The sequence below is a fragment of the Trichosurus vulpecula genome, chromosome 1 (genome assembly GCF_011100635.1).
Source record: "Trichosurus vulpecula isolate mTriVul1 chromosome 1, mTriVul1.pri, whole genome shotgun sequence".
NCBI classification, from domain to species: Eukaryota; Metazoa; Chordata; class Mammalia; order Diprotodontia; family Phalangeridae; genus Trichosurus; species Trichosurus vulpecula.
In genome coordinates this window covers 216,917,896-216,933,055 of record NC_050573.1, presented here as the reverse complement: position 1 = coordinate 216,933,055, position 15,160 = coordinate 216,917,896, and the positions used below count along the sequence as shown (strand labels likewise).

Genomic DNA, 15,160 nt, shown 5'->3' with positions numbered 1-15,160 from the left:
GTTGGCTCAATATACAGCTACTAAATTGCATTGAGTTCACATAATTTTAAAATCCTTTCTAGCATTTATTGAGCACTTCAAATCATATCAATACTGATACTCTTAGGAGTTAGAAATTTTAATTTTATTATAAATTCATTATGTAGTAAACGTGATCTCACCATGCATTGCTTTTGATGATCACAAGCAAAAAGACCACCATGAAAATAATTGCAACTGTAGCACCTGTGGTCTCTCTCTCTCTCAAATATGGGGTCTTCACAAATAGTACCCTGAAGTTCAAGGTACTCTGTGGTATCACATCCTAAAGCAATAGCTAATTAATCCAAAGTAACATGTTTACTTTTAATCTAGCCCATGAAAATAGTCAGAAGCAAATGGCATAGCATAGTAAGAAGCCTTTTTTTTTAATATGGAAGGTTTGCTTTATTTCCAGAAAAAAGTATCATCACCACCTGAGGCACTGTTTCACAGCACCAACTTCTCCTGACCCTGGGGCAATCAATGGGACTTAAGGTGATTTCTTTAACCCTCCTCTCCTATGGTGACCATGCTACTCTCCTTTACTCTACAGGGTTGGAAGACTCAAGTTGCAAGGAGAGGACTCAATATCCTTCTCATTTATGGACTCAGTGATGTGGCCGGGCTTGGTCACCACCCAGGGAGTGGTCAGTTTCTGGAAGTCCCTCTGTGTGTTCCATATGGTGCCTTCAGATGTCTTGATGATCTCTTCAAACTGATACTGGTACATAAATGGCAACAGAAGCACATTCACACGGTGGACTGCTGCCTGGATGTTCTGCTTTTCTCTAATGACCACATTTAGCAAGCTCTTGTCTTTTCTTGGAACAGCTTTAGGGATTGATGAGAAGCTGGCATCTCTTCCTGGCATTGATCACCAGGCTGAGACCACCCCACTGTCCCCAGCCTAGCAGGTTCAGGTCAATATCTTTTGGTTTGCTTATTTTCTCAGCTTTGCATTGCTCCTTTTAGAAGTTGGCAATGACATTGACCGCAGTGGAGGCCTCCTTTATTATCTGCTCTTGGGTTACTTCTTCATCACAGTTCTCCTCATCTGCAATGGTGGGGACTGATAAAGGAGAGTTTTTCTTGTGGGTCTTCACATTGATGGTGTTCAGATCAATCATGGGCTCCTGTTCCTCGGGAGGACTCCTTAGCTCCATCTGACTGTGCTGCTGCTGCTGCTGTTGCTGCCTTTTCACTCTAGGCCTAAGCTGTTTCTGCTCTTGGGTAACTTCTTCCATGCCCAGGGTCTCTAGGTCCTCCATGGCCTGTACTCTCTCTTGACTTTCATCTAGCATGATTTTTCTGTTTTTTTTTTTTCCCCAACTCTTCTAAGGCCATGGTGGGATTGACCTTCCTTAGTTCTTCAAATTGCTTGACAACACCTTTGGCCTTTCTTTTCTTTAGCACTTTGGGAAACTTTTTGCTTTTGAATTTTCTTCTTTCTTGAAGCCTTGTCCTCATGGTAGGAATGCAGGGCCCAGGCTTTCTGGAGCTGTGCTCAGTGCTGCTTGGCCTCTTCCAGGCTCATGACTTTCAGGGAGCCCTTTTCCACGGGTGTCAATAAAGGATTGGTCAGAGACTGCTTTTTCTTGTGGAGGAGGTTAAAAATTTCCTCTTCCAGGGGAGTTCTTGCCTTCCAGGCCCCAAGAAATCCTTGATAGGAGCATCTAGTACTTTCTTCTGATCCAGAGGAAAGACTAGCTGTGCTGCCCTCTAGTTCTTCAAGACTACTGGGTCCCACTTGTTCATGTCTTGGGAGGTTTTGTTATGGGCAGCTTCCCTGTGGATCCAGTCACTCCCCTCTTTGCTAAGGGGGAACTCTATAATCTTATTTTTGACCTTCTTCAGCTGCTTCTTCACAGTGCCTAGCAAGGAGGAAGGCTTGATGGGTGCTAGTAGCTCTGTGAGTTCCAGCTTCTCCCCTGCCTCTTCATGGCTGACATTGAATTCTGAACTTGCAGACTGGCCTCTGACCACTTGGCCAATCTCTGCCTGTTTTTTTCCATCCAGGCCACCAATGGTTTCCAGGAGCTTTCAATATTTCTTCTCTCCATCATTGTCTTCCTCATCTTCGCTGGCACTCAGTGGGTAGTCTTTAAGTAAATCCACTACTTCTTCTTGTTGGCTCATTGCCAGAAGGCTGCTCTTTTCAGAGCTGGTATCCTCGCATGCGCCTGAAGTTGGAAGTTAGAGCCAAAGATTTTTTAGTAGAATATTTCACCCTAATAAATATAGGTCACCTTCTTCCCCAAATCTGTGCAATATGGATTGGTAGATGAAACATACATTAGTGTCCTGGATGTGAGAAATATGGGCAGACACAAATTACATTTCAGAAGCCCTTTCTGACATGTCATTGAACATCTCTCACTAGGCCAACTTCTTTATGGTTGCTTTGTTTCACTAGAATTAGTCTGCTTCTCACTATGAAGTGGAGTTATTGCTAAGCATGTAGGTACTGGGGCTTTGTTGGTGCCATTAATACAATGTTCAATGGTGTATTTCTCAGCTGTTTTGGAGTTTGTCAACTGATTAATGTTGCCTGCTACAATCTTCTAGCCTTGTCTCTTTAGGGCCAGCCAAAGCACTTCATCTAAGTCTTCAAGGGAATAGTGACTAAGAACTTGCCACGATAAGGATAAGCTGACAAATCTTCTAGTTCTCATAGCTACCACAGCTATGGAACAAGAGTCAGATTGGCTACCCCAGATTAAAATTATGTCCTTCTATTTTGACTCCAAGATGGAGAGCAGAGCCTTATTTATTTAAAAAAACTATCGAGTTTAAAGTTGATGATGAGAAGGATGATAGAAACAACTGGCATTTAAAGTTTGTGAAGCACTTTACATGTGTTAACTCTTACAGTCATGCAAAAAAACCAGAACATAAGGTAGGCTAAGTTGGGAGTCAGTGCACTCCTCTCATCCAGCCCTAAATCGTATATTTCTCAATACTATTTTTGAGCAGCAAAGTCTGAATGCTCTAGTACTATAATTTGGCACTGAAAAAAGTGCTGTACTACATAGATTATATACAGGTGTCTATTGCAGAGATGACGAAGAAGAGAAGTTCTGGGAAGAACATCATAAGATCTTCCAAATAAGTGAAATTAGACCTTAGTCCTTTATGACTTCAGTGTAATGGAGAAGATGGTGAAATATATTTGAGAAGACATAGTTCAGGAGTGAGAATCAACAGAGATCAAAGCTTTAGCTACAAAGAATATTAATGTCTAAAAAATATAAGTACCATTTTTCAAGAAGAGAGTAGGAATGTGCTGAATATGGCAAGCACAAAAATAACTTAACAATGATAATGACTGTATTTTAACAGACAGGAAATGGTTGGTTACTGATGTAAAAGTAATTTCCAAATCAGCTGCTTTGTAGACAACAAAAAAGCTTCGACCTCTGAAAAAAAAGAGCTTAAATCATTCAATCAACAATCATTTATTAAGCACCTACTATACTTAACGCATCATGCTAGCCACTATGGATACAAATACGAAAGTGAAACTCCTTGTTATGAGGAAACAAATTCTGTCAGATGTAATAATGTGTAGATACGGAGAGATATACATAATAGATATGAGTGAGTTGGGGAGTTGAGGAAGATTTCATGGAGTCACTTGACTTAAATATTGAAAGAAGCTAAACAGAACCCTCTTTAAAGGCACAAGAATTCCCAGAATTTAGAGCATTGGATATTTTAGAAAGTATGAAAGCGTATGAGTAAATGATAGAGATCGGTTCTTATAGAGTTTTAGAAAGAAGGTAGAAGACAGGAGAAAGACATAGTGATCAAGAGGAGCTAAAACATTTTCCATCTTTAGAGGGAGAGACACAGAGACTGGTGTCAGTAACCCCAATTTGACTTTTTCTCCAGTGCTTACATTCAGAAAGACTATGAGAAGTATCATGTGCAGAAATAATATCATGGAGTATACGGCTACTGTAATGAGCTCCGATTCCAGTTTGGATGACTGTATCCTTTAGCATTGTTCTTCCTTTTAATCTGAGCCAAAGAGGAAAGTGTTGATTAATTGGTATTCCTTTATGGTATCTAAAAAGGACCTCCTCTGTGTTTCCAGCAGTCAGAAGTTAACTAGCTGTTATATTTCCACTGTTTGCTGATCAGTTCTCCTTTTCCATGGAGCATTCTGTTGCCTCTCTACTTTCTGTCCTAATTCATCCTCCCTGACAAAAAGGACCAATTTACGGTGCTAGGCTTGATTAAATGATTATTTGGTGAGAGTAGGAGGTGAGCAGCCAGAGCAGATCTGGAATTAAACCAAGAGATATATCCAGCTGTTAGCTCAAAAGCTAGCCTTGGGCAGGGACAAGGCAGTCAAACAATGGGCTTACTTTGAGAATTTTCTAACTCCACGGAGCTGGATTTAACTGTTTTCTCAACTAGTCCCAGGTTGTGAATAGAAAAAAAAATGAATAAAGACTAGCAGAGGTGATTCATAACAATAAATAATGATAAATTTGTATAATTATTCATGGTTATTCCATATAAAGGAGAAAAAAGCCAGTGAAGAAAGATTCTATCAAGTTTCATGAAATTAACATATTAAAATACGGAAGGGAATAGCTAAGTTGACTAGAATGATATAAGTAAATTAGCCCTAGGTAAACTTTCAAAATAGAAAATTGGCCTTAGTTGTCTCATACCTTGCTTTCTGCTACTTATTCCTTAATTTGGTTCTCAACTCCCTTTCTCTGTGTCTTTCTGTGTCTCTCTGTGTCTCTGTCTCTCTTACACACTATTGGCTTATATAATCAATTTACATAAGATTCTTAGTAAAATAGTTAGTGTTACCTGTTTCCAGGCTAGCTGCATTCTACTCAAATCCTTTAGAATTTTTGCCTTGGAGACCTGTGCTCAGTACCCTAATGTCTGAAATGTGTAGAATCTCTTTAACAAGGCCAAAGAGAGGAAAATAACATGAAGTAGAGTAATATTAAAAGATGAAAGGTTATACGTATATATGTGTGTGTGTAACGTGTATATATATATATATATATATATGCATAATGATTCTACACGTACTTATATTTATCAGTTCTTCCTCTGGACATAGACAGCATCTTTTTTCATAAGTCCTTTATAGTTACTTTGGGTATTTATAATAGACAAAATAACTTATTCACTCAAAGTTGTTCTTAATAAAATACTGTTGTTACTGTATACAATGTTTCCTTTGTTCTACTCATTTCACTCCACATTATTTCATGCAAGTCTTTCCCTGTTTTTTTCTAAAATCATTAGCTCATCGTGTCTTTCAAGAAAAATAATTTTATAATCAGAGGTGGAGCCAAGATAGCAGATTAGAGGCAACAACCTAGCTGAACTCTTTAACCATTCCCCTTCAGCAATCTTAAAATAAACCTTAAATCAAATTTTGGATTGTCAGAGCCAAGAGAAGGTCAAAGTGATATGTTTTTTTTCAGCCTAAGAAAACTTGAGATGTCAGCAAGAGGTCTGTGTTTCTGGGATGGAGGCCTTTCCTGAGTAAACACAAAATGGGCAACACTGTCAGAAGCGGCAGCAACAGCGTCAGGAGCTCTCAGCCCAGAGATGGTAAGGGATCAGACAACTGGTCAGAAAAAAATTACAGGACTCATTGATGGCACTGAGTACAACTGGCACTGATTAGCAACTCTATTGCCCATATGCAGTTCTGTATCACAGTTCCAAATGAGAGAGGAGTGCTAGGAAATTGGCCGCAGGAGAGTAGGGGGTCTCATCACACTTTCAGGGCAAAGAGTTGTGCTAGTGTTTGTAGCTGAAGGGGAGATGGTAAAAGACTAGAAGAAAGAAAAAAAGAGCAGTGACCATACAACTCCCTGGAACAAACCACCTTGGAAGCACCAAAAACTCATAAACCAGAACTACCTTGGAAAAGAGCAGCACAAAAAAGCACAAAGATTGGGATAGTCCCTTCCCACCCAGAGGCGAGTGAAGCCCAACTTTAACACAGAGTTCAAAGTCAAGAAATAGGCTGTACAAATGAAGAGACAAGAGAAAAAAAGGACTTGACCATGATAAACTACTATGTGGTAGGGAATACCAAGGCACAAGCTCAGAAGACAATAATGTGAAAACAGCTACAAGAAAAGCCTCAAAGAAAAGATACTAATTGGAACCTAATTCATGAGAATTACTGGAACAGTTCAAGAAAGAGGTAAGAGTGGTAAAAGAAAAATTTAGAAAAGAAATCAGAGTGATGCAAGAAAATTATGAATAAGACAATAAATAGCTTAGTAAAAGGGACACACACACACACACACACACACACACACAAATAACACCATAGAAAATAGAAAACAGAATTGGCCTAATGACAAAAGAGGCAAATGAATTCACCAAAGAAAACAACTCCTTAAAAATCAGAATAGGGCAAGTGGAAAATGTGGTACAAAAATTCACCGAAGAAAAGAACTTCTGAAAAAGGAGAAAGGGACAAATGGAAGAAAAGAGGTATGAAGGCTCAATGAGCAAAATAATTCCGTAAAACCTAGAATTGCATAGTTGGAATCTAATAATTCCATGATACATTAAGGAACAAGGAAATAAAGTAAAAGAATGAAAAAATAGGGAAAATGGGAAATATATCATCAGAAAAAGATTTCACCTAAAAAATAGTTTGAGAAGAGATAATTTAAGAATTATTGATTACCAAAAAGACCTTGATTTTTAAAAAAGGGGCCTAGACATCATATTTCAAAAAATTAACAAGGAAAACTGCCCCCAATGTCTTAGATCCAGAAGATAAAATAGAAATTGAAAGAATCAACCAATCATCTCTTAGAAGAGAGCCAAAAAATGAAAACTTCTGGGAAGATTATAGCCAAACTGAAGAGTTCCCAGGTGAAGAAGAAAGTATTGTAAGGAGTTAAACAATCAAATATCATGAAGCCATAGTCAGGATCACACAAGATTTAGCAGCTTCCACATTAAAGGAGCAGAGCGCTTGGTAAATGATATACCAAAAGTCAAAGGATCTAGGATTACAACAAAGAAGAATTCAACCAGCAAAATTGAGCATAACACTTCAGGAGGAAAATAGATATTTAATGAAATAGGAGATTTCTGAGCATTTCTGATGAAAAAAAAACAGAGCTGAACAGAAAATTTGACATTCAAGAAGAATACTCAAGAGAAGCATAAAAAGATAAAAGTTAAGGAGAAATCACATGGGACTCAATAAAGTTAAACTATTTACATTTATATATCAAAGATGGTAGACGTCAATACTAAGAACTTTATCACGATTAAGACAGTTAAAAGAATTTACATTGACAGAGGTCACAGATGTGAGTAAATTATGTCGGAATGATCTCCAAAAGAGATGCACTGAGAAAAGGGGGAAGAGAGAGGTAAAAAGGGGATTTTTTTTCTGACATAAAAAGGCACACAAAGGAAAGCTTTTACAATGGAGTAGAAAATTAGTGGATTAACAATGCTTCAACACCACTCTTATTGGAATTATTTCCAACAGGGAAGAACATACTCATTCAGTTGTGTATAGAAATCCAACTTTAATAGTGAAGTAGAAAGGAAAGGGGATAAGAGAAAAAGGGTGGGTGATGATAAAAGGGAGAGTGGATTATGAGAAGCATGGGTTAGAAGCAAGATAGATTTTTAGAGACAGGATAAAAAGAGAGAAGAGACAGAAAAAAATGAGATGAAGGGAAATACACAGTTAGTAGTAATAACTGCAAATGTGAATGGGATGAGTTCATCTAGAAAATGGAAGCAGATAGCAGAATGGATTAGAAATAAGGATCCAGACCATATGTTGTTTACAAGAGACACACTTGAAAAAAAAAAGACACATGAAGAATAAAAATAATGGGCTGCCCAGGAACTATATGAACACAATTATAAAACAGTTTTCACACAAATAAAGTCAGATCTAAATAAATTGAAAAACATCAATCACTCATGCTTAGGCCCAGCTGATATAATAAAATGACAATTTTACTTAATTTACTTATTTAATGTAATACCAATCAAATTACTAAAAAATATTTTATAGAACTAGATAAAAATAGTAACCAAATACATCTGGAAAAACAAAAGGTCCAGAACATCAAGAGAATTAATGAAAAGAAATGACAGGGAAGGTGGCCTAGACATACCAGATATTAAACTGTATTATAAAGCAACAATCATCAAAACTACTTGGTATTGGCTAAGAAACAGAGTGGTGGATCAGTGGACTAGGTTAAGTACACAAGACACAGTTGTCAATGACTATAGTAACCTACTCGTTGATAAACCAAAAATGTCCAGCTTCTGGGATAAGAATTCACTATTTCACAAAAACTGCTTGGAAAACTGGAAAATGGTAGAGCAGAAACTGGGCATAGATCAATATCTTACACTGTATACCAAAATAAAGTCAAAATGCGTTCATGATTTAGATATAAAGGCTGATACTATATGCAATTTGAGAGAGCAATGAATAGTTTATCTGTCAGATTTATGGAACAGGGAAGAATTTATGACCAATCAAAAGATAGAGAGTGTTGCAAAATGCAAAATGGATAATTTTGATTACATTAAATTGAAAAATTTTTGTGCAAACAAAGCTGATGCACCCAAGATTAGGAGGGAAGCAGAAAATTGGGAAAGAATTTTACAACCTGTATCTTTGATAAAGGCCTCATCTCTAAAATATACAGGGAACTGAGTCAAATTTATAAGAATACATATCATTCCCCAATTGATAAATGGTCAAAAGATATGAACAAGCTGTTATCAGAAGAAGAAATCAAAGGTATCTATAGTCATGTGAAGAAAATGCTCTGAATAACTATTGATTAGAGAAATGCAAATCAAAACAACTCTTAGGTACCACACCTCTCCTGTCAGATTGGCTAACATGACAAAACAGGAAAATGATAAATGCTAGAGAAGATGTGGGAAAATTGGAATACTATTGCATTGTTGGTGGAGTTGTGAACTGATCCAGCCATTTTGGAGAGCAATTTGGAACTATGCTGTTCATACCCTTTGACCCAGCAATATAACTTCTAGGGCTGTATCCCAAAGAGCTCATACAAGTGGGTAAAGGACCTATATGTACAAAAATATTTGTAGCAGCTCTTATATGGTGGCAAAAAATTAGAAATCAAGGGGATGCCCATCAATTGGGGAATGGCTAAACAGGTTGCGGTATATGAATGTAATGGGATTCTATTGTGCTATAACAAATGAGGAGTAGATAGACTTCATAATAACCTGAAAAGACTTATATGATCTGATGCTGAGTGAGGGGAGCAGAACCAGGAGAACATTACATGCGATTATAGACATACAGTATCTGTGATGACTAACTTTGATAGACTTGGCTCTTCTCAGCAAGGCAAGGTTCTAAGATGGCTCCAAAAGAGTCATGATGGAAAAAGCTATCCACTTCCAGAAAAAGAATTATGAAGTCTGAATACAGATTAAAGCAAACTATTAAATCTCTCTCTCTCTCTCTTTTTTGGTTTTGTTTCTTTCTTGTGGTTCATTTCATTGGTTATAATTCTTCTTTACAACTTGGCTATTGTGAAAATAAGTTTAATGTGAAGGTGTATGTAGAACCGATATCGGATTATATACTATCTTGGGGCAGGGAGGGGGCAGGAGAGTGAAGAGTAGAAAATTTGAAACTCAAAAACTTGTGGAACTGAATGTCGTAAGCTAAAAGTAAAAAAAATAAATTTTTAAAAAGTGGGCTGGAGTAAAATCTAATATGCATTAGCTGAAATAAAAAAGCAAGGGTAGCAATTATGATTTCAGGAAAAGTAAAAGCAAAATCAGACTAATTAAAAGAGAAACTCAGAGAAAATATGTTTGTTAAAAGGTACCATTCACAATGAAGTAATATGAACATTTTTACAGCAAATTTATCTGATAAAATTTTCATTTTTCAAAGATCTGATTAAGTCAAATTTATATTAAAAAATAGCCATTCCGAAGGGGGCGGAGCCAAGATGGCAGCTGGTAAGCACGGACTAGAGTGAGCTCCGTACCCAAGTCCCTCCAAAAACCTATAAAAATGGCTCTGAACCAATTCTAGAACGGCAGAACCCACAGAACAGCAGAGGGAAGCAGGGCTCCAGCCCAGGACAGCCCGGATGGTCTCTGGGTGAGCTCTATTCCACACGGAGCTGGGAGCTGGGAGCTGGGAGCTGGGAGCTGGGAACGGAGTGGAGCAGAGCCCAGCCTGAGCGGCGTGGACGATCCAGACCAGAAGCCTGGCGGAGGGGGCCCTAGCGCCCTGAATATGTGAGCTGCGGCAGTTACCAGACCCCTCGACCCACAAACACCAAAGACTGCGGAGAAGGTTAGTGGGAAAAGCTGCGGGAGTGGAAGGAGTTCGCGGTTCGGCTTCCAGCCCCGGGGGCAGCGGAGGTGGGGCAGCTACGGCTGCTGCTGCTTCCGGCTCCAGGCCCACCTGGTGGGAGGAATTAAGTGGCGGATCACAGCAGGGGTGCACAGCCTGCCGAAGATCTGAGCCCAGTCTGGACTGGGGGTCCTTGGGGAAGGAGGAGTGCGGCTCTGATAGAGCTGGCACCTCCCCCTCAAACGTAGAACATAGAACTCTGTAATCTACAAGCAGTCATACCCCACTGAAAAACTCAAGGGTCAAGTTAGTTGGTTGGGAATATGGCCAGGCAGCGAAAACGCGCCCAGATTCAGTCTCAGACTTTGGATTCTTTCTTTGGTGACAAAGAAGACCAAAACATACAGCCTAAAGAAGACAACAAAGTCATAGAGCCTACAACCAAAGCCTCCAAGAAAAACATGAACTGGCCCCAGACCATAGAAGAACTCAAAAAGGATTTGGAAAAGCAAGTTAGAGAAGTAGAGGAAAAATTGGGAAGAGAAATAAGAAGGATGCGAGAAAACCATGAAAAACAAGTCAATGACTTGCTAAAGGAGACCCAAAAAAATACTGAAAAATACACTGAAGAAAACAACACCTTAAAAAATAGACTAACTCAAATGGCAAAAGAGCTCCAAAAAGCCAATGAGGAGAAGAATGCCTTGAAAGGCAGAATTAGCCAAATGGAAAAGGAGGTCCAAAAGACCACTGAAGAAAATACTACTTTAAAAATTAGATTGGAGCAAGTGGAAGCTAGTGACTTTATGAGAAATCAGGATATTATAAAACAGAACCAGAGGAATGAAAAAATGGAAGACAATGTGAAATATCTCCTTGGAAAAACCACTGACCTGGAAAATAGATCCAGGAGAAATAATTTAAAAATTATTGGACTACCTGAAAGCCATGATCAAAAAAAGAGCCTAGATACCATCTTTCAGGAAATTATCAAGGAGAACTGCCCTGATATTCTAGAGCCACAGGGCAAAAGAGAAATTGAAAGAATCCATCGATCGCCTCCGCAAATAGATCCCAAAAAGAAATCTCCTAGGAATATTGTTGCCACATTCCAGAGCTCCCAGATCAAGGAGAAAATACTGCAAGCAGCCAGAAAGAAACAATTTGAGTATTGTGGAAACCCAATCAGAATAACCCAAGATCTGGCAGCTTCTACATTAAGAGATCGAAGGGCTTGGAATGCGATATTCCGGAGGTCAATGGAGCTAGGATTAAAACCTAGAATCACCTACCCAGCAAAACTGAGTATCATGTTCCAAGGCAAAATATGGACTTTCAATAAAATAGAGGACTTTCAAGCTTTCTCAGTGAAAAGACCAGAACTGAATAGAAAATTTGACTTTCAAACACAAGAATCAAGAGAAGCATGAAAAGGTAATCAAGAAACGGAAATTGCAAGGGACTTACTAAAGTTGAACTGTTTTGTTTACATTCCTACATGGAAAGATGATGAGTATGATTCATGAGACCTCAGTATTAGGGTAGTTGAAGGGAATATGCATATATATATATATATATGCATATATATATATATATATGTTTAAGTATATATATAAGTGAATGTGAATGTATGTATGTATCTATGTGTATGTGTATGTATGTGTATATATATATATGTAAAAGAGAGAGAGCAGACACAGGGTGAGTTGAGGATGAAGAGAAGATATCTAAAAGAAATAAAATGAAATTAAGGGATGAGAGAGTAACATACTGAGAGAGGGAGATAGGGAGAGATAGAATGGGGTGGATTATCTCCCATAAAGGTGGCAAGAGGAAGCAGTTCTATGGGAGGAGGGGAGAGGGCAGGTGAGGGGGGAATGAGTGAACCTTGCTCTCATCAGATTTGGCCTGAGGGGGAATACCATACATACTCAGTTGGGTATCTTACCCTGCAGGAAAGAAGAGGGAGGAAGATAAAAAAAAAAAAAAAAGGCGGGGGGATGATGGAGTGGGGGGCAGATGGGGGTGGAGGTAATCAAAACAAACACTTTGGAAAGGGGACAGGGTCAAGGGAGAAAATTCAATAAAGCAGGATGGGTTGGGAAGGAGCAAAATGTAGTTAGCCTTTCACAACATGAGTATTGTGGAAGGGTTATACATAATAATACATGTGTGGCCTAGGTTGAATTGCTCAACTTCTTAGGGAGGGTGGGTGGGAAGGGAAGAGGGAAGGGAATTTGGAACTCAAAGTTTTAAAATCAGATGTTCAAAAACAAAAAAACTTTTTGTATGCAACTAAAAAATAAGATACACAGGCAATGGGGCGTAGAAATTTATCTTGCCCTACAAGAAAGGAAAGGAAAAGGGGATGAGAGGGGAGGGGGGTGATAGAGGGGAGGGCTGACTGGGGAACAGGGCAACCAGAATATACGCCATCTTGCAGTGGGGGGGGAGGGCAGAAATGGGGAGAAAATTTGTAATTTCAAACTGTTGTGAAAATCAATGCTGAAAACCAAATATGTTAAATAAATAAATTGCATTTAAAAAAAAAAAATAAAATAAAAAAAAAATAGCCATTCCTCAATTGATAAATGGTCAAAAGATATAAACAGGCAGTTTTCAGAAGAAAAAAATCAAAGCTGTCTATAGTCATATGAAAAAAAAAAGTTTGAAATCACTATCAATGAGAGAAATACACAGCTATCTGAAATGATAAACCCTGGAGGGAATGACAAAAATAGGTACACACATGAACTGTTGTTAAAGTAACAGACTGGTCCCTCCATTCTGGAGAACAAATTGAAACTATAACCAGATGGCTATAAAATTGTGCATATTTGAGGAAGTAGTAATACTAACAGTCTCTATCACAAAGAGATCAAAGAAAAATGAAGAAAAAGACCTATATGGACAAAAATACTTATAACTCTTTTCGTGGTGACAAAAAAAAAACAATGGAAATGAAGGGGATGTTCAATTGAGGAATGGCTGAAGAAGGCGTGGCATATTATTTTAATAGAGTACTATTGTACTATAAAAAAATAACGAGGGGGTGGTCTTAGGGGAAAAAAAATGACAAGACCTACCTTTGTGAACTGATCCAAAGTGAGTAAGAAGAAATGGGAGATCATGGTATATAGCACCAGCAATGTTGTTTTGATTATCAAATGTAAAAGATAATTTCAAAGAACTCACGATGAAAAAAATAGTACCACACTCCACTGAAAGAACTAGTGAATCCTGAATGATAATTGAAGTTTATTTTTCTCACCTTTTTTGCAATATGGCTAACATGGAAATATGGTTTGTATGATTTCATATGTACCTTTAATATCAGAAGTCTTGCCTTCTTAGTGAATGTATGAGAGAGCTGGAGGGACAGAAAAAATTTAGAACTCAAAATTTTAAAAGAAAAATGCTGCAAAATCAATAATATATTTAAAAAGCCAAGCTATAAAGAAGTAAAGATAAAGAAACATCATGGCAACTTTTCCTCTTATATAGAAGGCAAATCTTTTTTTTCTTTATTTTTGCTTTTTTCCCCTTAATTAGGAGATTACACAGAAAAGATTCTTCTCAATATATCATTGATATTGCATTTTATTTGCATTCATTATATGTGAATTCATTATATTTTCAATTCATTTTATATGTGTAATAAAAATATTCATGTAAATTGTATTTTATTTCCGTGTCTCAGATTATAATTGGTAAATGTGTTTTCATGTATGTATGTATATATGTATGTATGTATGTGTGTATTGTATGTCTTACCCCTTGTGTTAGATGCAACATCAATCCTGTGGAGGGAAAAAAAAACTATAATAATTTTTTTATAGAATGAGAGTTTGCATTAGATGACCTCTGAGGTCGTTTCCAGATCTCAAATTCTATGATTCTATGACTTGCAAATTCCACTTTATTTACTTTTATCCCCCATCCCTACTATTCTTGGCAAAAGTGAGTAAGAAGATTCTATTCATCACTTCCATACTTGGAAACAGAATTTTAAAACTTGCCAATGAGAATGTACCTTCATGCCAGGACTTACCAATTGCTATGAGAAAATACTTCCAGTCCTCTCTTTTTATTGGATTCATTTTCCACTATTTAAAAAAGAAAAATCCCCAAAACTAATTTCTGTTCCTTCTTGTCTGGCATAAAACTTTATAAGTGCAAACACACACACTCACACACACGAGAGGCCACTCACTTGAACTATGTTTCTAATTTGGCTATAAATTTATCATCATAGAATATAAGAAATCTGGGGAACATTTTCAAAGCAATCATTTGAAAACTTCGTTTCAGAAAGGTAGGATCAATTCAAAGCTCCACTGACAGTATAACGTAAAGCGCATATTTTTCTGCAGCTCCATTCAACATTTGCCATTTTCCTATCTTGTTTATTTGCCAGTCTGATAGTTATGAGGAAGAACCTAAGGGCTTTAATTAATATTTCTCTTCATTTTTTAAGAAAATTTTTGTGTATGATGTTAAATAGCTAAGTTTTCTTCCTTAGAAAACTGCCTACTCATATCTCTTGTCAACCTATCAATTGGGATATGGCTCTTTTTCTTATATATTTGAATTAGTTCCTTTTATATCTTGGAAGTGGGAATGCTCTCATAGAAACTAGCTGTAAATATTTTCCCCAAATTACAAGCTTCATTATAATTTTAATGTGGTGGTTGTGGTGGTGGTGGTGGTGGTGGTGGTAGTTGTGTGTGTGTGTGTGTGTGCGCACACACGCGTGAGCGTGTAGACCTTTGAATGTTATGTAAC

The 15,160-nt window shown here is 37.6% G+C and overlaps 1 pseudogene; it reads right to left on the bottom strand.

Moving 5' to 3' along the window:
- Positions 1–511: 511 nt before the first annotated feature.
- LOC118835985 lies at positions 512–4,025 on the bottom strand (annotated as a pseudogene).
- Positions 4,026–15,160: the final 11,135 nt, after the last annotated feature.